Source organism: Manis pentadactyla, chromosome 6 (genome assembly GCF_030020395.1).
Source record: "Manis pentadactyla isolate mManPen7 chromosome 6, mManPen7.hap1, whole genome shotgun sequence".
NCBI lineage: Eukaryota > Metazoa > Chordata > Mammalia > Pholidota > Manidae > Manis > Manis pentadactyla.
Genome location: NC_080024.1, coordinates 150,265,895 through 150,293,119, shown reverse-complemented (window position 1 = coordinate 150,293,119; position 27,225 = coordinate 150,265,895). Strand labels below are relative to the sequence as shown.

The window sequence follows — 27,225 nt, the reverse complement described above, 5'->3', positions numbered from 1 at the left end:
GGCATTTTTAATGCTTTACATTTTGTAAAATTATTATGATGGAATATTATGTAGGAGTGTAAGTGTTTTTATATTTGAGGGATTTTGTTGGGGTTTAAGGTAAACTGGGAATGTGTTATTATTTTTCCAACATAAAGTAGTGAAATGTAGGCTCTTGCTATCCAGGATCCACTCACACATTTGAATGAGCTCTACTTGGATAACGAAGAGATTCCTCACTTTTGCTACTGCAGCTGCTGTGATCAGTTCTAATATTGCTCTTCCTCCTCTGCCACTTCTTAGACAATTAGAAATGAACAGTGGTTGGTACAGAGGTGAAAAAAACATGTTTGTCTATGTTAGATGCATTTGCATGTAGAATTTAAGAAATACACATTATTTTAAGAAATATATTTTATGTCCTAACTGGATGCACAGCTTATTTTTAAAATTATACTCCACTATTTTTCAAAAATGCTGATGCATAGCAAAGTTTACTTTAGCAAAAGTAAAATTACATGGCTTATATTTGCCCCCAAATATGCCCTCTCATTTCCCAGGATATTGACTTATTAAAATGGCAAAATAATAAAGTTTATCAATTTTAGTTCCCTAAAACCTTTCATAAAAGATGGCGGGTCATAACAAAATACTTCTAGTTACTGAAAAAATTGGTGTTTGTGTCTATCTACTTTTCCCCCCTTTCTTTTGCAAGGTCTCTTAACATTATGAAAAGAAGTCTGGGCTTTTGCAAGCAAGAGAGAAAAAAAGTAGGTCATTTCTCCTGCAGTAAAGGAGCAATGTTACATGTGGTGTTTACTTTCCTGTGAGTGTTCAAGCTTTCCCCAGGGTTTTAGTCCAAAGTAAAAGAAGGGCAGCAAATGATTGGGTCTCTAGCTGTTCCACCTTACCCTTAGCTCAGCAATATGGAGTCAACAAGGAAAAGAGCCCAGATTCATGTGGTCAGGAGTCTGAGATAGGCCATAATAACCCTCTCTGTTCCTTTATTCTGCTCCAGCCAGGGGCAGGCAGGTTAACATTCTCTTTTCTAATGTAGGAATATTTTTAAAAAGAATATGTTTTATTTAATTTATACTATGTGGTTGCTTTCAAATACAGACAAAATGAAATAGAGACTTTTTTCTTCATTTACTTCTTAAATGTATAAAATGTATGAATAAATATACTCTACTGAGATGAGTGGTTTGAAAGAAAAGGGCAAAAGCAATTTTAAAAGAGAACTTTTTGCCGGTTAAAATGTTCCTGAAGGCTGTGTATATTCTGTCAGGAATGCAGAAACATTATTCCCTGTTGAAATGTATAGAGTTAGTAGTAACCTCTAAATTATCTACAAACTCTCAAATGATACTAAAGCTGCTGTATTTTTATCTTGAAAATGCAAGTCTCTTTGTAATGGATTCTCCCCGTCTAACCATTGCCTATCAAAAATTATGTTTGTTTTCTGAAAGAGTGAGCATGCCTGTAAAGAAAAGATTATTACTTTGCCTCATGAAAATCAATTAAGGATTTTGTCTAAAGCTTTATCAAACATGGCAGAATTTATACCCCGGGAGGGTGTATACTATCAGGGTTGCTCCTGGAGTGTGATGTTTTTTTCCCCACCCCACCCAAAGTCTCTGGGGCTTGATTTGCACATATATCTATCCCATACTCTCTGGACAGAATTGGGGGCTGTGGCCCAGGCCCCTAGGTTCCATCACGGCTGTACAGAGAAGGCACGTGGACTCCGTGCTGCAGAAATGTGACAGTCCCTCCTGACAAGTCTCACTCAGCCCAGGGACTGTCACTGAACCGCTGCTGCGTCTCAGGACTGAGCAGAAGGCTTATGAGCAGCACTTACGAGTGCAGGGAGTTGCACAGGTCCATGGCCTTGCTCTCTAATGAGATTGTAGAAGGAAATACTTGCTGGTCTCTGAATATGCTATGCCCTTCCTAGTACACAGTGTCATAAATGCTGCCTCTTTGTGCAGATGCATCTTAAATGCCTCCCAGAACTTTTCAGAACTTGACTTAGGCATCGTCTCTTTCTGGAGATCTACCCAATTTCTTTCATTTTATAAGTTTTACTTTTTATAAAGTTAATATTGTCCAAAAGGCTTAGAATGTGAGGTTCTATGAAGTGGATGGAGAGCTGCTTTTTCAACTGCATCACCCACCCCTCTGCTTTGTTCGCCTTCAGCAGCGTGCTCTGCCCCCGTTACTCGGGGCGGGCGGGCTCTGCCGTTCTCCACATCCCCACGCCCTGGGCACGCCTGCTTGCTTGCTGCTTCCTCTCTGGTCACAGTGCTTCATCTAGAATAATGCTGATAACAAGGCCATTAGAACTTATAGATCCCAGAGAATTCTTTTGAAAGGCCAGAGTTGCAGATTTTTCCTATGCAATGTGATGTCAGAGTCAGATCCCGTTTGAAGGATGTTTTAGTCCTTTTTTGATTAAGAAATTTAGCTAAAAGTGGTCAGTGGGTTGGAACAGAGGTGCAAATATGTATTTATTTATATATATATTTATTATATATTATAGATGTATATGCAAAGAACATTTGCATATATATTTTTTTTTTCGAAAGGTATATACTCTATATTTAAAACTACTCATTTTTCAGCTATGGAAGGACATTTTCCATCAGCAGAATCATAACAAGTAAAGGAAATCTTTCTGCTTTTTTCTTTCTTTCCAAAGTCTTGAAAATCTGGAAGGAAACCACTATTTATATTTGGGTTCATATTTTGCATTAAATTCATATACATACTAAATTCCTTCTGGCTCCTTTACAGAAAGTATGATTTGCTCATGCTCCATTTTCCTACATGCATTAAAAAGCAAATAACAACTTATCTCTTTTCTTTTTTTTTTTTTGAGAGGGCATCTCTCATATTTATTGATCAAATGGTTGTTAACAATAATAAAATTCTGTATAGGGGAGTCAATGCTCAATGCACAATCATTAATCCACCCCAAGCCTAATTTTCATCAGTCTCCAATCTTCTGAAGCATAACAAACAAGTTCTTACATGGTGAACAAATTCTTACATGGTGAATGAGTTCTTACATGGTGAACAGTACAAGGGCAGTCATCACAGAAACTTTCGGTTTTGATCACACATTATGAACTATAAACAATCAGTTCAAATATGAATATTCGTTTGATTTTTATACTTGATTTATATGTGGATACCACATTTCTCCCTTTATTATTATTATTATTATTATTATAATTTTTAATAAAATGCTGAAGTGGTGCATATATAATTTATGAAACAAATTGAAAGATTCTGTTGTCTTTCCAAACATCATGAGCAGTCTCCTGATTCTAGTCCGGAATTGCCTCTTACCATGTGAGTAACCCACTACCAGAGCTCTGTTCTCTCTGTGTGTAAAGAAACGGTTTTATCTGAAAGAAAACCAAAGTTGAAAGGAAAATATCTTAGTCGAACTGGTTTACTTCTTGGTGTCACTGAAAACAATAGATTTGACCAAATGAAAACAAAATTTTATTTACAAAATATAACCTGTTTTTTGATACATGGTCTATTTGTCCTGTGTGACCTAAGTGCTAAAACTATAACTTTTCTTTTCTCTCTTATTTTGTTTTGTAGTGTTATTTTTAATATCTTTTTGTAACCTAGATGTGAGAAAGGGGAATCACAGTGAGGTGTCATAGTACATTTATGTACCAAACAGACGTGACTCTGCACACCACACACACAGCTTAAAGTCTAGTGGAATATATAAAGGAATAAACAGATGTCTCAGGCAGAAACTGCTCTGTGATTCTAGAGGAGTGGGATCTATCTCGTCTATTTTAGAATGTAGAAAGAATCAGGCTTTAAGTATTTGCAGTCTGTCCCTCTCCCTTTGTCTCTCACCTGCTCCCCTGCCATCCCCCACCCCCACACACACCTTCATTAGATTGTACAAGACCTCAGAGGCCATTACGATTTTACCTTTAGAGAGAGTCCTGGTCCCCACGGCTCTTTCTGTTAGGGATGCTGAGGACTCGCCCCTCACCTTCTGCTGGTGCTCAGGACACAGAGGAGACGGTCCTCTCTGCCGACCAGTCACTCTTCCATTGCTGCTCCCAGTGCTCTGGCGTGAGGCCAGGGTTAGCCCCCAGCTCCTCATTAGTGGGGTTCCTGCCTCTGCCGCTGTGAGGCCTGGGCATCCCCCTCATCCCCCTCTCTCCTTTCCCATTTTTAGCCTCGAAGTCCAGGGGCTCTAACTTTTCCTCCCTGCTGAGACAACACTACTCTCTTTATGCGATCTTGCAACCCTTCCACCCAACCCCACTGCCTGCCAACACATGCTGTGGTGGGGACGGTTTTTGTGAGATTCCTGAAATACATGAAAAGACCCGGGGACTGCTCCCTGCAGCAGAAAGCCCTAAACTCAAGAATGCAAAGGGAAAAACTATATTTTCATTCCTTTGGCTATAGAATCTGCTTCTGTGAAGTGACAAAGCATAGGGTCATTTCCTCATTACATGAATGGGATTAAAATAGTTCAAGATGTCATGGAGTTGTTCATAGAAATCCAGATACAGCTGGGGCTTCTGGGGATGTGGCTCTTTGGAAACGGCATCTTTATGTGAGATTTGAAAGATGAGCGGTTGTTTCCAAGGTAGATTAAGGAGTGAGTAGTAGATATTTAAAGGCCTGATTCATAGTCCGAGGAGGCAAAAAAGTGAAATGAATATATTAACCTTTCTTTGTCTACTTCAGGGGCAGTTGTAAGACAATACATTTAAAAACTGCAGAACGCTAAGGAGATGTAAAACACTGTCGATGAAGTCGGATTGCTTCTCATTTGTTTATTTAGCATGTGCAGAGTCCATTCTCACAGCCAGGAGAACCCCCACTCCTGGAATTTGCAGACTCCTGGGACATTTCGGTCCCCACCCCTCCCTGATGGTGAAGGTGTGAGAGCCCGTGCTTTTCCACTGCCGTGTTGGACTGGAGTAGGGCAGTTATCGCGGAAAAGCTGTTTGGCTAGACTGTCCTTTCCCAAGACCTGAGCTGTAAGAAGTAGTCTTTCCCTGGGCTGTTGGTTCACAGTTGCCAGCTGCTCCCGCACCCAGCCCAGGGTGTTCAAGAGGCCAAACAGAGACCTAGGAGCTCATTGTTGAATTGTTCCCTGGGGCTGGAGTTCCCTAGCCAACCTGTCTTCTCTTGGCCTTCCTGCATTTTGTATGTCATGCTGTACCTGGTGGGAGGAAAAGGGGGAAAAATCTGTGAACTCGATCTTGTCTGAACCAGAATATCCCTTTAAAGTTCTGCATCTGCACTGATTAAAATGTATTTTATTTATTGCCATTTTGAGATAATGATCTCAACTTACCCACTAAATTGCCGTCAGCCCTACACTGGGTATTGGGTGGGTGTCTGGTTGAGACTCATCTGTCTCTAGGGTGTGTCCTGTGGTCCTTCTCAAGGTGTGTCACCTTTCCCATTGCTATAGGAGTTAAATGGCTAGTTATTAGACTCAAAGCAGTTGCAGGGTATGCGCACTTATCTTTTCCTGACATTTTCACTGTCAGTGGAGAGCTCTAGGGAAAAACCTCATGAGTGAAATTTATTTGGTTTTCTTTATCATGCAGTAATACCAGAGATAAAAAACTTAATCTGAGCAATGGTATGAAATCATGGCTTTAAACTTTTAATGTCTGTTTCTTCCAGGCAGCATTTTCATGGATTATTCTCTAAGGTTTACTGTTATAGAGAAATGTCTTGTGTGGCTACATAAAAAAAACGAATATATAGATACATTGGTAAATGTTGAATGAAACCACACCAGCCAAGTTTCCCTTCAGTTTTGAAGATTGTACCCATGGGTTTTATCGGTTTTAAAATTCATCTTTATGACTGTAGAGGTTAGGTTGTTTCTGTGCCTTCCTTTCCTGCAGAAGAAATAAAATCATGTGTTTCTACATCAGAGTTTTGTACTGTTCTCTGGTAAGTTTCTTTCATAATTCAACAGAGAAAAAGCTGATCAGTTTATCATTTATAATGTCTCCATTTTTGTAGTTTCATCTGTTTTGAAATGTTTCTATGTATAATTCACTGTAGGTAATTTGAAGTACATATTCTTTGGGTAGAAAAAACTGATTTTCTTTTCTGAAGATGTCATTTAGAATAAAAAGATCCTTCTTTTATTTTAATCAGATTGCTTTTTCATATCATGCACATCATCTTGGAGCAAAGAACCACAAATGACAGGAAAAGTGTTTATTACCACCATATACAAGAATAAGATAAAAGCCTGAATATGATTTTCCTCTCTAACGTGTTTACTCCATTTCTGGGATTAAAAAAAAAATAACCCTCCCTGGATAGTAAAAATCATGTTTTTATGTCTGGCTCATAAGAAGGTTTTAGTGATCCCTCTGCTTTTAATACAATTTTCTAAATACCATTTGTAACATTCACTTTGGAACAATTTAACTCAATCTTTGTTGTTTTTACATTTAAATATTAATCTAGATTTATCCCTGCAGGTAAAGAATATATTTTATGTAGTTACATAACATTAGGAAACATAAGGTCTTTACTTGCATTACTTATATTACGCAATGCCGAGATAAATCCATGAGAGTGAATTTGAGCTTATTGTTTAGTGTCTGAAAGTAATGGTTCTCCGTGAGAAGGTGGGAGTGACTTTCTCCCTCTGGGTGCATTTGGTAATGAGCATGAAGTAAATGTCCAGAGACATTTTGATCGTCATGACAGGGACGTGCTGTGGCATCTAGTGGACAGACACCAGGGGTGCTGCTGAACACCCTAAAGTGCACAGTGTGCCTCTCACAACAAAGAATTATCTAGTCCAAAATGTCAGTAGTGCTGCTGTTTGGAAACCGTGGCCTCAAAGGAATAATTTCAAGGTCTGATAATTTATGGATTATTTGAAACTGAAAGAATAAATAACTGATTCATGCGAAGAATTTTATTTTCTCTGTTATTGCATGAATAATACAAGACATTTCACCTTACAAAGGTTTTTAAACATTGCACTAGCAATTATTTATTCTCCAGTGTACTTTCTAATTGTTTACTTTGTTTTGTTTCTCCATGCTTTGAAACAAATACACCTTATAAAAATTCTGCATGACTCTTGATGAAATAGACAGAAATGAAGATAATCCTCCATTTGTGGCTCTGCAAGTCATTATGTATCTGTCATGTCTGGGCATCAGATAAATTGAAGGTAAGATTTAGGTCACATCCATTTTAATCCGCATTGTGCTGGGTGCAAGCCCCCACAGGCCCGCAGCTCTTTGTAATTTCCCCCCGGACACCACATCGCTCTGGAAAGCCCGCAGCCAGCGGTGCCTGAGGCCATGTGGGCGGCTTGCCCTGTGCTGACGGTGTCTTGCAGGTCCCTGCCCCTGTGAGGGGCAGTACAACAGAAGCCTGATTGCTCCACACATCTCTGCCTTTCCCAAGGGGCAAACTCTTGCCAATTTACCCCAGACAAAGATATTCTCAATCTTTCTGCTGCTGCGATTATTTCTTGCATAAAAAGAATCATCACAATTCTTGCCCCTGGATCATTGCTCTCCCATGACAGTTGTTTTTGCCTTTTAATGGTTCTGCTATAGAGAAGCACCATTTCATTTCACACAGATGTTTCCCCCAGGGAAAACGGATGTCACCAGAGTATTCTGAGGACAGGATCAAAACCCAGAGACCAGGTAGTACAAACAACCACTCTCTTCCAAGCTTTAGGCTCTGTTGGTGAGTCTGGTTTTCCTGGCAAGACTCCTTTCTTTTGGGTGAATTCCATCTCAGGGGCTCTGACATTCTGTCTGGCAAAACCATGCCAGCTGCGAGTCTACCCTGCTATCCGTAAGACTCTCCCAGGATTTCACATCTGAGTGTGGGAGAGGTCCCACCTACCCCCTGCCCCAGGAGGCCCCTAAGCATAGGCAACGTGCTCCTTGTTCATTGCCCTAGAATGCCTCGGGACAAATTTGACCCAAACTTACTCTAATCAAGTTGAGACTCCAGTACATCTTTAATCACCAAAATAAATAAAAAGAGAAAAAGAATTACAACAGCACAAACACTTTTTCACCTGAGCATAAATTGGCAATATCAGGGCGAAGCTTCACTGAGTAATAAGGAAGGGTGACAGTTTTATGTCAATTGGTCTGGATCAAAGGATGCCCAGATACGTGGTTAAACATTATTTCTGGGTATGTCTGTGAGGGTGTTTCCTGATGAGATCAGCATTTGAATTGGTCGACTCAGTAAGTAGATTACCTTCCCCAAGGTGGGTGGACAGCGTCCAGTCTGTTGAGGGCCCGACAGAACCAAAAGGCAGAGGAAGAGTGGATTCTCCGCCACTCAGCCTGACTCCTGGGCTGGACAGTCTCCTGCGTGTGGACTGGGGCACATACCTCTGGTTCCCGTGGTTCTCAGACCTTTCAACTCAGCAACACCACCAGGTCTCCTGGGTCTCTCTGCCTTACAAAGGCCAGACTGTGGGACTTCTCAGCCCCATACTCACATGAGCCAATTCTTCATAATAAGTCTCCTTTTATATCATATTGGTTTATCTCTCTGGAGAGTCCTGACTAATACAATGAGGGAGAATTCAAAGGTTTTACAAGTATTCAGCCAATATATCTTTCGGGTGTGAAATGATCTGATGACAGGAGAAGGAAACAGCAGGTTCAAAAATATTAAGAAAGCTAGTTATTATTTTAGGTCTATATATATGCTCTATCTGCTACTGGGCAGAGGACTGTGTCACCCTTGAGGGTGGGTAGCAGCCTGCTGAGTTTTGCACTGTGTTTTTTATGGGGCTTACTTCGTTTCTTCCCTCCCATTTTGTCATTCTCACACAACCCTTCGGGATGCCTCTGTTCCTCCCCTTTAGCCTCCTTGTGCAAGTTTGTGTTGTCATCTTCCCATGAGCGCTTAAGCAAAACCTACTGTAGGGACACAAAACACAGTGTAAATGATATAATAGTGTTGTGATGGCCTCAGGGTTTCTAGCACACTAGGTCTTCCCAAAGTGCATAAGCTCCAAAATTGAGCAAGTCCCCGTAACCTGTATCTTTTGCTTATCAGTTTGTGCTAAGCCATAAAAGGGGTTGGTCTAAGGGAGACAGGGCTGTCTCTGGGCAGAGACTGGGTGGTTTGCCTTCCTGTTCATGTCTAACTGCCTACTCTAGCATATCTATCTATCATCTATCTATTTGTGCATTTTTTCTTTGTATGAATGAATATTTCACTTAAAAACAATGGGTCTGGCGCATGAAAAGATGCTCCACATTGCTAATTATCAGAGAAATGCTAATGAAAACCACAATGAGATATCACCTTACACCACTTAGGATGGCCAGCATCAAAAAGACTAAGAACAACAAATGCTGGCGAGGATGCAGAGAAAGGGGAACCCTCCTACAGTGCTGGTGGGAATGTAAGCTAGTTCAACCATTGTGGAAAGCTGTATGGGTCCTCAAAAACTGAAAAATAGAAGTTCCATTTGACCCAGGAGTTCCACTCCTAGGAATTTACCCTAAGAATGCAGGATCCCAGTTTCAAAAAGACACATGCCACCCCTATGTTTATCGCAGCACCATTTACAATAACCAAGAAATGGAAGCAACCTAAGTGGCCATCAGCAGATGAATGGATAAAGAAGATGTGGTACATATATACAATGGAATATTATTCAGCCATAAGAAGAAAGCAAATCCTACCATTTGCAATAACATGGATGGAGAGGGGGTATTATGCTCAGTGAAATAAGCCAGGTGAATAAAGACAAGTATCAAATGATTTCACTTGTCTGTGGAGCATAAGAACAAAGCAAAAACTGAAGGAACAAAACAGCAGCATATTCACAGAACCCAAGAATGGACTAACAGTTGCCAAAGGGAAAAGGACTGGGGAGGGTGGGTGGGAAAGGAGGGAGAAGGGGAATAAGGGGCATTATGAGTAGCACACATAATGTAGGGGGAGCACGGAGAAGGCAGTACTGCACAGAGAAGACAAGTAGTGACGCTATACCGTCTTACTATGCTGATAGACAGTGACTAATGGGGTGTGTGGTGGGGACTTGATAATGGGGGGAGTCTAGTAACCACAATATTGCTCATGTGATCATATATTAATACCAAAACTAAAAAATTAAAAAAAAAAAACAATGGGCCTGGCCAAATAGGAACTAATAGGCTTTTGGGAGAAATACCGTATCTAATTATTCAGGGAACCCAGGGATTTGGTAAACAATCAGTGAACAGAGAAAAATTCCCTGGAGTTCATGATAAAGAAGAAAAAAGACTGAGCAGTACTTGATATATTCCAGCCAGGTCTTATAGATAATTATTACAAGTCCTCAAATTGATTATTGTTAAATAGCTGAATGTGTGATGTTTAGTAATCATCAGGAAACTCAGGAAAATGTGGCCCTATTGGTCTAGAAAGAAATTAAGTCTATATGTGGTTGAATTGACAAGATTGCGATTTAAAGGCTTAGTACCCTGTGGTAGACTGAACAGTAGTCCCCCAGATGCCCATATCCTAAGCCCTGGGACCTCTGAATGTTACTTTATGTGGCAAAAGGGTCTTTGCAGGTGTGATTACGTTAAGCATCTTGAGGTGGGCGATTATCCTGGGTTGTCCTGGCAGGCCTGAGATAATGACAAAAGTCTTTATAAGAGGGAGGCAGCTGATCACAGTCGGTTATCAGGAGATAATTATTAAGGAAGCAAGATGTTGGAATCATGCAAGAAAGGAGCCACGAGCCAAGGACTGCAGGTGAACCCTGGAAGGTGGAAAGGCAGGGAAACAGATTCTGTCCTAGAGCCTCCAGGCGGGACCAGGCCTGCGCACACCTTTACCTTAGCTCAGTGAGACTGAGCTTGGACTCCTAAACTCTGTGACTGTAACCCACTACTTTGGTGTTGTTTTAAGCCAGTTAAGTGATACTTTGTTGCAGCAGGGATGGAAAAGCAAAACAACCCCCCCATCTGGGTCTCCTACAACCTCACAGTGACTTTGTATTTTATCAATAATGATTCCCAACATCAAGCCCAGAAGTGACATACATAAAATACATACCTTCCAGTCCACATTAATATTATTTGATACTCATTCTGCTTAACATATGTAATGATGTAGCCAAGTATTATTATATCATATTGTGTCTTACTGATCTAGAATCAGAGCCACTTCATCCTAGATTTTTCTTGGCATTTCAGAAAATCCTTTCCCTATGTGGTTTAGATTGTTTTCTGCCAATAAGTTACACTTACACAAAATTTAGGAGAAATAGAAGGCAGCAGAATCTCTAGTGCCCTAGGCAGCCAAGACACTCACCAGAGCCCAATCTGACATTTTCTCCTGAGCCTTCCATGGTTTATAAGGCTCCATTCCGGTGTGAAAGTCCTTCTTACTGGGACTGTCCAAATGGCTTCTATTTTCCTGACAAAATCTTAAAGAACAATTAATTTAGGATATCTCTATTTCACTAAAGAAAGAATGCATATACAGTATTTTATAAGGAATAGAAAAGCTTAAAATTCAGATTATTGTCTTGCTTAATATTTTCAGGACCACACTTAGTACTATCTAAACTATAAGCAGTTTAGTTTAAGGATCAAGTATCGAATTTTTCACTTCCTCTTAGAAAATGTAATAATATATAGTTTAGAAGTTTAAAATAATTTTCTTAGCAAAGTATGGTATTACCTCTATTTTTTCTCCATAATAACATGTGGTGTTTTTCACTAATTCTCACTAATCTCAGTCAGATCCATTCAGGTCATTTGATCTTTCAAAGAGAAAAAAAGCTATGAGAAATCAATCATTTCGTCTTAGAATATTGAGAGCTTTGTTGCTGTCCTTCTTTTTGGTTTTGATAATAGAAATCTGCTAGTCACTAAGATCCAATAGTTAGTCCAGAAAGTGATTTTGAATGGATTCATTTACAGTCATCTAATATGAGAAGTTTAGTTTTTGCTTTAAATATGTTTACCATTTGCTATTGCTATTCTTGTTCACTACAAATCTACCACAGACAATGCAGGTAATATTTCAAAAAGTTCCAGCCATTTATTTCAGAACATGATTGATTTAGGGGGGAAAAAGGAGGGAGGGGCAATGTTTCATGAGTATAACAAAGCACCATGAGGGCTTATTTTCCTTTCCTTCTGAATCTCATGCCTGTGCTTTGTAACATGTTTATGTGCTTCCAATTTTTAGATGCATCGCCTCGTATGGAGCTATCAGGAGGGTACCATGGTAAGTTGTGATTCTTATTGACCTTCTCAAGACAGACTATGTTTGCTTTATTTTCTGTTATTGTCCAAACAAAATTCCAAAACAAAATCAAACATTAAAAATTGTATTAGTGAACTGAATGGGAAAGTCACACCTGAGCTCACACCTGAGGGCACAACAGACTTCAAGTCAGCTGAGCAGACAGGGTAAACTAGGGGTTAATTGAAGTAAGAGTGTTTTGTGGCTATTGAAGGGGAACCTCATAAAGAGTGTATTATTAATAATTAATGTCTGAAATTATAATCTGGAAAATATAAAGGAAGAGAATATAAAGGAATAAACAATTATAAAGTGGAAGTTTGTGGCAAGTTGCACTGAGCAAGAGGAATCTGTATTAAACCTGTGCTAAAAAATAAAGGAATAAAGAAACAAACTGCCTTTATTCAGAAAAAAAAGACTTGCATTACTGCTGCATGCAGACAACACGGGTCAATTTCAAAACAATATACTGAGTGAAAACACCTAGACACCAGTGGGCATGCCTGTTGTCATAAGATAGTCCACAGGGACTCCGATCACCTATACATTCCAGAAAATATGACATTTCCCACTGTATGGGTGACATGCCCAAAGGAACAGATGATCATGAAGTGGCAAGTGAACCGGAGGCTTTGGTTAGACACATGCTTTCCAGAAGGTGCAGGATTAGCCCAATAAAGATTCAGGGGTCTGCAACACAAGTGAAGTCCAGCAGTCTGGGCCGTGCCAGAAGAGCCCCTCTGCAGGAAGAATTATTGAATCTTCATTCTCCCATCACTGAGAAGGAACACGATCCGTTTAGGTCTCCTTAGGATCTGAAAGCATTGTATTCCAGACTTCTGCTACAACCCATTTAACAAGAGACAAGGGAGTCCCAGAGCAGGAAGGGTCTGTGCTGGTGCTCCAAGATGTGGTGAGAGCGGTCTGCTGCTCGCACCGTGTGACCCAGCGCATGAGATCAGACTGTGTGGCTTTAGAGGTATTTGGTGGGGAAATGTGCTGTGTGAAGTTTGGGTGATCCCCTCAAAGGGAAATCTTAATCTGGAATCTTTGGATTCTAAAGCAAGACAATGGCATCTGCAACAGAGAACGCTCAACACACTTGGCAAGCTGCTCAGACTCGCTAGAAATGACCCCTGGCTGCGGGTCATGTGGTCAGAGCTTCTTATGGGTTCATTAGACCCAGAGTGTCCTAAAGTCTGAGGGGTCAGCACAAGCCAGTGCATGACGGAAGTGTCACAGGCGGCATTAAGCATGAGCAGAATCCCCTCTAGTGGAGGACACAAGCTGCTTTGATTGGAAAAGGCACGCAAGGAAGCCATCTTCCAGAAAGCCGGAGTGGGCGTGATGGAGCCGCCATGGCTCCCGGTGGGACATGGTGGCGGACTTCCGATGAAGACAGTTCGGCAGAGAGGCTCGGGTACCTGTGGTCCTGCAATGGCTCCCCATATTTGGAGTTGGAGGTTGTTCCTGAAAGCTTAGTTCCAGGACAATTCTCTGGACCTCTCACTGCCTTGGTCAGCTATTTCATAGCCCTTAATAAATCCCTCTGTTCTTAAATTAAGTAGAGTGATGAAGTCATCTTCAATCAATACAACATGAAAATAATAGACCCAGCATTTTTCTGTATTTGCTGAATGACCTTTACTTATTTGCTCATTCAACAAACTAACAAACCTCTGTTGAATACTATATTGCTAGAAACTAGAGCTGTGGGGTTACCAAGTCCTTTCTGGAAGGTGTATGTGAGAACGAAAGAAAGGGTTAATATGTAACTGCTGAGGAATGTATTGATTCTAACTCTGGTAAGTGTCACGAGGGCAGTTAGAGTGTATTATGACATGCACATCAGTAAGCCCTCATTTGTCCTGTGAATCCAGGGAGGCTGCCTGAAGAACTGACATTTAAACCTAGTCCTGAGATGAGTAAGAGGACAGCCAAATGAGGAGTTGGGGAGAAGGAGTATTCCAGGCAAATGAAAAAGCCTGGTAAAGAAGAGAGTGCTGAGGACAAAGCTGTTTATCCAGCTATGCTCTGTGAGGCACAATACAAAACAATGGGAAAACACAGTGAAAAGAAGACACTGGCCTCAGGCGAGTAATGTGTAGTGGGGCTATTTTAATAGGTAGGAAGATGTATAGAGAGAGGGTTTTTATGTCACTAAGGGTTTTGATGTGCATTGTATCAAGACATTCACACGCCATCATTTGGTGACATATTCAGAGATTTTAAAATTCATTTTAAAAATAAATGCCTTGAGTCTCACTGAGGGAGAGTGATTGAGTTCCTGAAAATCATGATGTAAGCTTCACAAATAAGTATCTGTCAGCTAAGGTCTGTTTCCAAGAAAGTCATGGCTTTTCTACTTTAACACACATAAAATTTATATATACATGTCAGTATAAGACATGGGGATAAGGAAAAGTTTAGTCGGTCTGTAAAAAAAGCCCTCTCTCATTTTTTTCCCCCTTTTGTTTCTTGCCAGAAAGGGAGGGGAATATATAAAATATTATACACAGTTATTAATGATGGGCTAAGAAAAATTGTCTTGACTCTGCTTTTGTTTTGTTTGCTTTTGTAAGGCTGCTGGAGGGAGTAGTATTTTAGGACTCATCTGGGCTTGATTGATTGTGCAAAGCACAAAGCTGAGGTGGGAAAGAACAAAACTCAGGATAGGGTGAGAATAAAGGAAATCATGAAGAATTGCTTCAAAAATTGTCTAAAATGGGATTTAGTCATGCACAATTATCTTAAATTGGAACACTAATAGTGAAGTAACAAGAAGCAACCAGCTGCCCTTAAGGGTGATATTTTAATAGTGTTTTAAGATAGCACAGAATACACACAGATTTCTTTGTGTTCTAATGTTTCATAAAAAAATGATTTCTTTACATTTCCTGTTCTTTAACATCCATAACATTTTTACATGGATAATATTAGTACTTTTTAGGTGACTTTGAGATATGACTGTACACTTGATTTTGTAACACACTGTTACATAATCAGGTTCAGATAATCTTGGATGAAAAGAAATAAAATCTTCTAATCTATATCTCTGTCTGATTGAAACAGGGCAAATCACCTCAACATCTGTTTTCTGGAAATAAATTCAACTTAAGCTGCTTGGTAGAAGGTGATAACCACTGTAATCAGATGCATTTGCTAAAGGAGTGGGCTCATAGTTTCAGATATGCAGCCCACCAATGTCTTGGGCTATAGAAGACATTGTGCCATAGCCCTTGAGAGTTAATAATTTAGTTCTGAACTTTTTCTCTAATGTGTTCTGTTAACTTTAAAACTCATACACACATTTTTGTCTGTTTTCCCAGGAGGAGTATCTTTTCATTGGAAACTTTTAGGAAGCCTAAAGAAAAGCAGACTATTTCTTAGATAGATGTTTAACAATTTTTTGCTAAAGGGCTTGACATTAAATGATAAAGTACTATAAAAATCTTGGAAAGAATTTGTCCCACTTCATCATTCACCTTTCAGAAAAGAACCTGGGACTATCGATACATACACTATTAGTTTTGTGATTTTGGTAAATCACTCACTGTTACTGAACATCTTTTTCTATATTTGTAAAATCGGAGTAAGCATCCACACCCTTGCTTCACAGGACTTACAGAGAACAGCTTCACAGGACTTACAGAGAACAGGCGGACTGTTTTGTGAGGGCGATGCTCTCCCATTCTCACCTCTCAGTGTGAACTCTCTCTTCTGTCAACCCTGTTGCACCTCCAGCCTCATCCTGAGGAAAACTTATTCGAGGCAGCCTCGATTACAACAGAAGACGTCAAACTAAATTTGACAGTAAGTTATAAGATATCAGGTAGTATGTATTTGTCACATACACATTTATTAATGTGAAGGTGTATTGCTAGAAAAATACTGGAGAACAGGGACTTGATTTGCTCAAATTCTAAGATAATTATCAGGCTCCAGTATCTGAACTAGCAAAGAAACATTTAATAAGATACATTTCAATACGTGACTCAAACATCACCTTTACTTCTCAGAACACACACATGCGTGCACACACACACATGCACACAACCCTGTATGGAACTGAAATGTCCTCTAGACTAAACCCATATATTGCAATGTTACTATCCTCCAGTATTACCTGCGCATGGAAAACCAGAAAGTGTTAAGTCTTGCATCAGCATCGTTGCTATTTTTTCTCCATGGGCAGGTGACATAGGAGTAGTTAGGCCTAGTCAGGAAACAGTGCCCTTCCCTGGATCCATTTGACCCAAATGAGGACACAGTTCATGATGCCCCACTCGCTGCTCACCATTAATAGAAAACAGGAGATGGCAGGGGAAGGAGGGTGTAAGGTTGGAGGTACTGGAGGGAGGAAAGCGAGGACATTGCAAGTGGAACAAAGACAGCACCAAATAGCTCTGTGCCATATAAGGAAGGAACAGACAGCTCTTCCAGGATTCCAGTCCTGTGACATGCCTACAAACCCAGGATGCAGACCCCCTCCATCTGGAAGGAGGAGACCTCTGGCTGTCCATCACCCAACCCTGAGCCAATAAAATTGCCCCACATACCCCTGGCATGGCCCACTTCCCCCTCCCTTCCCTGTGCTTATAAAAACTCCCCGCCTGTCTGGTTGGGTGCAACTTCTCTGGCCTGTGTCTGTGCGGACTGGTGAACCTCGCCCAGGATTGTGCTCAAATAAACTGCCTGGCCTTTTGTTGCCTCTCATCATCTACTCATTTCGGTTAGAATTTATCTTACAGAGGGCACGTGGTTTTTGGGAACACAGCCCAGTTACTTGAACAGAGAACTTCTTAAAAATTTCATAATGCTTTAAAAAAAAGAAGTAAATGCATATAGGGATTGTCACCAGAAGTAATGGAAAGAATGAAGGCATCAAAAGGGCTTTGTATTCAGAACACATAATCAGTAGTGATTTTGCATGGTATTTGAATATTTTATTCATTTTTATTTTCCTCTTGAATGATGCTGAAGTGAAGACACTTTATTTTAAAACTTGACATTATTTGTATTAACTTTGCTGAACTTTCTTTAAATTTTTTTCAGGTGACTCTCCTGAGTTTTTTTAATATAGATGAGTAATTCTACAAATGAAACTATGTAGCTTTTTACTTTGAGTATTTTTTTTTTCAAAACTTACATATGGGGGAAGATCTCTAGGTCTGTATTAAATAGCTACAATGATTAAAACAAGTGTTTTGATTTACACTCAAATTTAAAAGAACGTATCTACAGTTCAAAAAATTATGAAAAATATTTATCAAGTTTAGGAAGTTCCCCCATTCCTAATATTCTAAGTTGTAATAAAAAATAGGCCACATCAATTTAACATTTGCCTCCACTGTGATCAGCTTTTTGTCGTTAGTTCCCCCATGTGGACATTATATCCACAGGTTCTCCCAGTAGAGTTACTCTGTCATGCCTTTGAGAAATCCTCCTTGTTCATGATGAATTATGTAGTTTTAATGCACTGCTGGTTCCATGCTTAATATAAAATTATTATAAGCCTGAGATACTTTAACTACACCTTAATTCAAATGTTTGAACTATAGGTGTCAAGTGAGAAACACTGAGGATATGCTATCAGTGGGGCCTTCAAGAAAGGTAAGCCCTTGGTTAGCTTTTACCTTGTTTTGAGAATGTAAGGGAGATTATTATGCAATGGATGCCATAAAATGTAAGTGAGGCCTATATTCTTAATCTTGGGGTCCTAAGAAGGAACTTTTGTCTTTGGGGCATTTGCAAGGTTAAGCTCAGTACCTTAATTAAACATGTGATACTATCATCCAGAAGTCTTTTTCTATATGATTGCAACTATAAAATTAGCATAGGAAATGTTTACTGAACAGTAAGTTTGGGTTCATACACATAAATGTTTCAAAGATAGTATTAGCCCACTGGATGAATTATATAAATATGTAAATGTATCCCAAAGAACAGAGTATAATATGTACTCTGTATATATTATATAGTATGTAATATGTATATATTATTTCAGATTATTTAAAACAATAGAACAGGTTCCATTATTATTAAAAATGAATGGTCATATAATATATAAACATTATAGATTTAATAAATAATACATATAATTATTAATTTTTAATTTAATGGATTCTCTTCTTCTATTATCATTCACTTTTATCAAATTCTTTTTTTCCTTTTTCATACCCTGGCTTATTATTTTATTATAAATGTTCTCTTTTGACAAATTATTTTGTCACTTGGGAAATGTTTATTATGCTTCTTTTTAATTCTTGTTCCGCTCTTCCATTAACTCTGATTCAACTTTTTTTGTATTACATAGTTACATTTATTTGGGAGTTTCATTTTTGGAATGACACTCTTAGATCCCCACCCCCACCTGTTCCCTTGAGAGTACCTGACACTATAGCTGTGTTGGTGCATTGCTCAGAGATGAGACTTCCATGCCCAGCTTTCTACACCATCTGCTCAGTTTAAAGTAACAGAGAAATGTTCTTCAAAATGGAAAACCACCAACGAAGGACCCCCGAATGTGCTGGCCCCCTCCAGGTGACTGCTTCAGTGTGGGCCTTCCTTTTCCCACTCTGCCTAGCTCTTTGCAGTGGACTGGCCCCTGGACAGCACACCTGGTCCTTGGGTGAAGGGAGAGGCTGTCGGCCTGGCTGGCATGTGTGGATGGCACCCAGGTGTTACCCTTCTGAGACAGCCTCCTGCTGCCCCTTTTCACCTTTGCCAGCGTGACAGTGCAGGCAGGGCTGTGCCACAGTGAAATGAGGATGAGAAAGGTACATATCCAAATCTACACTGTAAGCTGTCTCGGGTGGGGCCCCTAGCCTTCTCCTCTGAGATGTTTGCATCCATCTCCCAAACACTGCATACTTGTTATCTTCCGTCTCCACGGGGTTTTCTCAGAAAATCTACTGGATTTCACCATGACACACCAGAATTGCATTAGGATTGGAGCCAGTCTTCCATTCCAGTTTACCGTCTTCTTGGAAAATAGACATTCAGTTGTGCACCCGCGAAACAATGGCTTACAACAGCAAAGTCTTCCTGGGTGGAGTCCACCCTAAGTTTTCAGGGGGTTAAAAATCATTGAATAAATTATATATTTTTTCTGCTGGATCTAGCCATCAATTATTTGATTATTTGAGGAGGAGAGGTAGAGAAACACAAATGATCATGTAGCAAATGAACTCTAGAGCTGCTCTTTAAAAGCATTATTCTATCACACTTTTTTTCATAAAAACAGTAAAGGCAAGTTACAGTAATTCACATCTATAAACAAATCTAATCAAATGAAAGTAAAAACTAATATTTAGCATATGAGGAAGGATAACTATAGTAACAGTTACAGGGAAGAAAAGATATTATATTCAACTGTGAATATGTTTCTAAGAAAAATAAATAAAATAAATAAAAATAAATAAAAATAATGTAGAGCTCTTTCACTATTGTACACAGCATTCCAATTATTACAAACCAATTATGTTTTTCTTAACCCCAGTGCAAAAAAATCTACTCTTGTTACGTATAAAAATATATAATGTTACATATGAATTATATAACATATAACACATATGATATATAATATGACATAATTTTATAAATGACAATGGAAAAAATATAGAATAATGTTATATTTAAAATAAAAAAACATGGAGACAAAGCAAAAATCTTTATGGATGCTCTTAGTAAGTCTCAAAAATAAGTTTTGACATCTAGAGGAAAATTCCCTATAGCAGCTATTAGTTGAGCAAGTAATGGAAAATAAAGTGGATATCACACTGGGTTAGGAAGGGAAGTGCGCCACTCTCTGAATCAGATTGTCTGAGAGCTTGTCCCCTGGTGGGCTTTGATGCAGCTGCCTTATTTCACTGAGCCTTAGTTTCTCATCTGCAAAGCAAGGATACTAGCACATACCATCCAGCATTGTAGTCCGATAAAAAGACATTAAGTACCAGGAATAATTTGTGGCATCTATGATGATTCAGAAATCCTCCAATCCCTGTATGGTGTAAGTATCAACAACAAATTAAATTTTATCTCTATCATCAGCAAAGTTAAAAGTAAAGAAAGACACACATTATATTTATTTTCAGCATGTGAGGGCAGTCTGGCTGTGGTATCTGTCACCCATTGATCGCCAGCATTGATTCGGGGGACCTGACTGGCTGGGGCTTTGCCCTTCCTCCCCCTCCGCCCCGTGCTCAGGGGTCCTGGGTGCTGGCTGAAGAGGACCACCTTCCCCAGTAGAGGGGGATGGTTCTCTGCCAGGGGTACGGAGTAGCTTCGCGTCCCTGCCCGGACCCCCCCACAGGCACTCGAGGTGCATCTGTAGGAGCAGGGTGATCAAGCTTCCAAGACCCCAGACACAGCCAAGTGAGGCTCTGCTTGTGGCCGTCGGCCTTTCTTTAAAAAAGTTCACTTTTCACTTATAAAAAAATAAAAAAGCTATACAACTCTTTCGGTATTTCACTCCATTTTGTCATTGCAGATGTGGTTGAAGTAGAGCATTTTCTTCTTGTCTTGAATCCTTGCTGGCTTGTATACTGTATTATTTTTCAGTAAGTCTCTTGTAGAATTATTTCCACCATTACTAAGCTAAATCTAACTTAAACCTCCTGCTTCAATATTTGTGTTCTGAACAACTACACTAATAAGCACTTTTCCAAATTCTCACCCAGGGGCCTTCCAGTCCTGTCTTTCATTAGTTTCTGCCTTTACCGACACATAGCATCATCTTCTCTTAAAACAAAAGCAGAGACAGGATTACTGCATTATGGAAAAGTTCACGCATAATTAGTAGGTTCTGTTCTAATGTTTATGTTGATCTTAAGCCAAAAAAAAAAAAAAAGCCCGTGCTTTTACTTTTGAATCATATTCACCTTGTTTCATCTGCTGAAGGTTAAGCATTGTTTTAAATAACATCATCTTTTTTTTTCCTTTTCAACTCCTTGTAAAAATAATTGCTAATTCGAAAGAGTGGCAAGTACAGAAACATCATGTTAGAGAAAAGAAAAAAAATCGATCGTCTCTCAAAGCAAGTCTTCTATCTTACGGCTTTTAACACATACAGCTCATTAAAATGACACCCAAGCCCTTTGCCTGTTCTCTTGCTCCACTGTCTGCTCATGCCCTCATAAATCCTCACTGTACGTATGGGGGCCCTAAGAGTAGACTGATGATTGATACAACTCATAACTCCGACCGAATGAACTGCCAAACGCGCACAGTGATTCGTGGGGCGGAAGTTCTGTCCTTCAGACTGGCCTCTGGCTTCCTTCCTGTTAGGTTCAGAGGTTGTGACTTTTACACATAAACACTATAAATAATCTTGGTAATGACACTGTATGCTGACAGAGAATACAACATTTTGGTAGAAGGACTAGCCATGTACTCAACGAGTGAAGTAGGCCGTGCAGACAACCAGGTCATAAATAGGACAGTACTCAAGAGAACAAAGAAAATACTGGGGAGAATCTCCCACTTACTTAATTCTGATTTGATACTGTATTTTAAAATACAGATGTCTTTGATGTCAAAGATATGAGTGACAGGTGCTTCCAATTGGTCATGAAAATACTCCATGATAACCTTTTTACATACTTCTGGCATTAAAATTGAACATACGCAACTGCTACCAAAATGCTGATTTTTTTAGGTCCTCCTCTACCAACATGATACATCTTGTCCTTGAGGGTAAATTGTATGAGGTATATCTGTGCATGCGTGTAAGTAGCAGTACGGGTAGGTATGAGGACACATTTTTAAATATTCAGAAATTGCATTTTGCAGATTGACACACTATCTACGAAAGAAGTAAGTCACTGACTGGTACAATGAAACATTGGGGCAGTTTCTTTTGGTCATAATTCCTGAATGTATTTGCTTGTAACTATATAAAGCTATTGTTTTCAATAGAAAAAAAAAATTGTAAAATAAATGGCTACTAGCTCTAAAAGAGAAGGTAAAATTGTGTTATTAAAGGGGCTTCGTTGTCAATCAAAAGAGAAGATTGCTAAGCAAAATCCTGCAATTTGTTTCCAAGAATCTTAAATTTTAAATTAGCCCCTTTTTTCATTTTTTTATCTTAGATTCTTTACTTTTTTTCATAAATCATCATTAATGCATATATATAATACATATTTCATCATTTTAATTAAAGTTTGATTCCATTTTTATTTTACAGGAGATGAAGTTTTTGAGAAGAGGAACTACAGAAGATAAATAGGAGGTGTTCTAATGTTCTGAATCTACCTTTGAAGGGCATTTAAAGAATAGTGTTAACATCACCAGTTTTAAAGTGTAATTGCTCAAGTTTGTCACTATGAAGAGAACTAGGATTGCTAAATTTACATTTAAATAAAATGCTAAAATTACACTTCTTTTTGATTGGTGCTGAAGAAAAAAATGAAAAGTCTGCTCAAACTTAGCATAGAATGCTAAGATACATCACTGTGGGTTTTTTTTTTTTGATAATGTCCCTGTAGTTTTAACTTTCTGTCCTAATGGCCTTTTTTACCAAAAGTGTTCTTTCAAAAATTAGCAATATTGGGAAAGGGAAAGCAAAAGCGTACTTACCAGGGAAGTGCCCATAGCTCAGCCCAGTTTGAAATGTTAGGAGGCCCTTCATCACGAAGTGGGGCTGTAAGAAAGGAAGATCATCATAGGGAGCAGCGGGGACCAGAGGACGACGGTCGGTGCTGGGCGTGATGGGAGCGTCAGGAGGGGGTCCTGCCCCACGTGTGGAAACCACCAACCCCCGCAGCCCAGCCCCAGTCCAGGTACAGCAGCTGGGACAGCGTCTTCTCCAAAGCAGTGCTCTTCTCCTTGGGGTAACCGACGGCCGTCCCCTCTGCTTTGATGGATGACGTGCTTTTCCACAGCCCACGTGCTGGTCAGGAGTGAGAATAACCACAGTACCGAGTGCTCCTGTTCGTGTGTCTCCTAGTAGGTGAGATGTGCTCACTGCTGGCACGGTCCTTGTCAGAGGTACCACGTGCTGATGTAGTGAAACAGGTGTGTTGACAAGCTAGCGTGTCCCAAGAGCTGCTCAGCTAGACCAAATGGGAGGACAGTTGCAGTCGACCTGACACGCAACTTCATTTCAGCGACTCGAAGCCCGCTAGGATTTTTCATAAACATGCCCTGAGCATCCTTGCAGGCTCTGCACCGACTGGTGCACTTGTGCATGTCCTCTGCTCCCCATGGGCTACTGCAGAGAAGTCAGCTTGGGGAAACTTGTAAGAAGTGACCTAAAAACACAGTACACCCATTTGTTCCTCCCCCCGGTACACACCAGCAGCACTGTTTGTGTGGCTCTACCTGGGACGGGTTCAGTTAGCAACATGGGAAGATAGGCAGCATCACAGCAAAATGGACGTGGTCCCATCCACCTGCCTGCTTAGATCAAGATAAGTTTATTTAAATTCTGAAAAATTATGAGTTATGCATTTGTCCAGAATAAACACTTACTTATCTTTTACTACCCGGGTACCTTAAATTGCACATCAGCACACATCCTTTTATTAAGCACCTACAGTGTACAGATGTTGCTTTGCAGTGAAATGCTACTATTAGTTCCAGTACACTCACGGCATTTTCTGTACTAAGTCACTGCAAAAATGCCAAAAAAATGCATTTCTGGGAGGCACTGATCTTTTTGCTTTACTGAACAATTATTAAGTGTAACAATGAGGTGAAAAATAAATCCTGAGAATAACTGAACTTAGAATTTTAATTTTTACAGAAAACCCATGTTTTGTCTTTGCAGTTGCACAGAGCCTTTAACCTCCAAGTAGGCTGACTCTAGGTGACAGGAAATATATTTAAAATACAATTTTGGGGAGTTAAAAAATAACTGGGCAATATAAAGGAAAGAGAAAACATATCAGGCTTCCCGGTTTGATACATTATGCATTTTCTTCTCCCTCCCTGGAAAAAATAGTATTTTATGTATGTATTTTACTCTGTAATTTAAAAAAGATTTCCACCTAAATTACTTGATACAGTGGTCACAGCAGATTCCCAAGTTAGGGATTTTCAGCCTTCCTGGTGGGATCGTGGAAGCCCTGTTCAGCCAAGAGCAAACAGCTAGCAAGAGCCGCACTCAAGACACTCTCCACTTACCCATCATACCCCAGCTGCTTGTCTCTTTCCCCAGGCTTTGAATGTCTTCGTGTTTTCCTTACGTAACTCCACTCACCTCTTCCCGTTTCTGGGAATTCTCCGTACTCTACGACCCCCCTGGGGATATATGCAAAATCAATATTCTTTCATCACCAAGAAAAACAAATTGCACTGATTTGTTTCTCCTTCAGGAGAGCGTTGCTTTAAGACATGGATGGAAAGTATGAACAATGGATCTGTCGAGGCTGGGTAAATGGTGGAGGTGGGGTTAGGAGGAAGGTGGTCTGGAAACATTCTCCCAGCACAGGACTGTTCTTTCATTGCAGGCGTCTCCTACCATGCTGTGTAGTTACACCTCAGACACACCGAGTACCTTGGTCAGAGAAGATTTAGGGTGACAAGAAGCTAAGTGACATTGCCACCTAATGCCTACAAAGATCTCAGTGTCTGTACAGCTAAGAATGAAACCCAGAGTGAGGCCAGAAAAATGGAATTTCATATATGCCTCAAAATAATTAGTCTTGCTGTTGGAAATACATATTTTTAATCTAAAAGACAAAAATGTTTCTTGCAGGCTCAATCCCCAAAATACCAGCTAGCAAGTGAATGGAATTTTATTAGATTGTAAAGTGAGGTGCCTAAGAGACAAATCTAAAGTGTTAATCCAATTTTTCATTAGATTATAGATAACGTGTCCTTATCCACAGCTGTAGGCAGCACGTGTCTAGAGACTTTCACAGCCGTCCCCACTGGTCTCTGATCCATACAGTCAGGAGTTAATTATGGGAGTGCCATGCTCATTCACTCTATCAGGGAAAGGAGAAAGACGTAAGTCATAAAACATGCATAATATAGAGCTTTTCCCCACCGCCAGGAAATTTATGTTCACAACTAAATTAGTTTCTTATAAATTATGCACAAGCTCTTATGATGTTAGCAAAAATGTGCTACACACTACTGCAAGTTTGTTTCTAGTGTAAATTCTATAGCATCTTTGAAAATGTGCTCATTTTTATAGAAATTTTTAAAAGATAACTTCACTGTTTTGTTGAGCAATATTTTAGTTAAGTTTATGTCAGCGTAGTTCCTAAAACAATGTAAAATTAAATCAGTGCTTTTTATGTTACCTTTAAGTATTTGACACAGGGATTTCTGAGGTCCCGTGGTCTTACTGTCAAAAGTGATCAGTGTTGATTGCCTGACTTCAGCAACAAACAAGGATGATGTCAGGAGCAGGTGGAGAGAGTGATTTGTAATTTATAGCAAAACAAAAATACATAAACTACATGGGTTTGGCTTTTGTGTTTCCTCCACCTGAAAAAAGTTCATACAAACAAAATATGCCTGCTGTTTTATGGTGTTATGAAACTGATTGAGACTATATGATACACAGCACTTGCCTGAATCTTCATAATGTTCTCATCCTATAAGGAAATTTGGAATGGACCAGCTTAAGGTCAAATATGCATTCTTACATATTGCTGTTAGAAAAGCATATTGGCACAACCTTTCTGAAATGCAATTTGAGACTATATAATATTGGTCTGTAAAATATCTGTAACCCTTAGCCCAGTCGTTTTATTTTTAAGGGGAAAAATTTTACTACACATATACCTATATATTTCACATACACACACACATATATATGTATAAAAGTATATGCAAGTATACACTCACATACTCAAGGAAATTAACCATATCATTTATTTAAAAAAAAAGAAATAGAAAAATGACAATACCCAACAGAGAAGAATTTAATTATAATAAACCCATAGTGGAGAGTACTAGGCAGTTGTTAAAAATAATGGTCTTGAATAATATTTAGAGGTTCTGGAAAATATTAAAGACATAGTTTTAGATTTTAAAAACAGGGTGAAAAATATCTATTGAAGATAATCTTGTTTTTTTTAAATATAAATACAAATAACCAGCGTTACTATCTCTGAATGGTAAAATATCAGCTTTTTTCTTCTATTTCCTTTTGTTATTTTCTCCAGTAAACAGTTATACTTAAATAATCATAAAAAGTTTTTAAAGATTAAAAACACATTGGGTTATGCTGATGAAATAAACCAGATTGTTTTCTTTCAATATTGCCTCTAAAGTTGTGAGAAACATGGAATTTGAGTAAGATGGGATTTGTTTTACATGGGTTTGAATGCTGTTTATTCTTTTTAATGTCTTGGTATTTTCAGTTAAATGTACTTAAGCACAAATTATTTTTAGAATCTTTATTTTACAGTGAGCAAAGTATTTTCCACAATAGTGTCTTTCCATAGCACATAGCACAGGTCTTTACACTTTGATGTCCTTTTCTGTGCCTAACCTAAGCTTCATGTTACTAAGTGCAGAAGGAAAAAAAAAGACTTTCATTCTAGGAGAGAAAAAATAAAAAACACCTCCTTATGAACGCAAGGCCATTTGCTCTAGTGGTTGAACACAATTTTGCAAAGTCTCTTTTGTTCCTGGACACAGTTTTATTTATTTTTGAAGAAATAATGTGGCAATTTAGAATCTGAAGAGGTTTGTTGTCTCAGTTCAGAAGTGGACAATTTGAGGGCCTCCAAGGTGCTACAGTTTTCCAGATGTGGGAAATTGCATGCCATTTCCAGGGAGGAGTGATCTCCAGCCGTAATTTGATGAAGCAGCAAATGATTCGAAATTACCCAAATTTTCTTCCCTTCAAATGGAACCAATTTTCAGGTGAGGGGCTGCTGTCTGGAGGAGGAGCTGCATCCTGTCCTGAGTCAGAATCCCCACCTCAGGATCAATGCTGAAGATAAGTCCGAAAGCCGCGTTTCCTTTTGTGTTGGAATCGCTTTCTCAAACTTA

General features: G+C 39.3%; 1 long non-coding RNA gene across 1 annotated transcript; it reads left to right on the top strand.

The window, feature by feature from the left end:
- The first annotated feature begins 303 nt into the window (after positions 1-303).
- LOC118907788 (uncharacterized) lies at positions 304-22,639 on the top strand. Its single transcript, XR_008998382.1, has 7 exons — positions 304-749; positions 5,674-5,949; positions 7,122-7,198; positions 12,211-12,249; positions 15,887-16,080; positions 17,829-17,880; positions 22,454-22,639. It is a non-coding gene; the product is annotated as an uncharacterized LOC118907788 (long non-coding RNA).
- Positions 22,640-27,225: the final 4,586 nt, after the last annotated feature.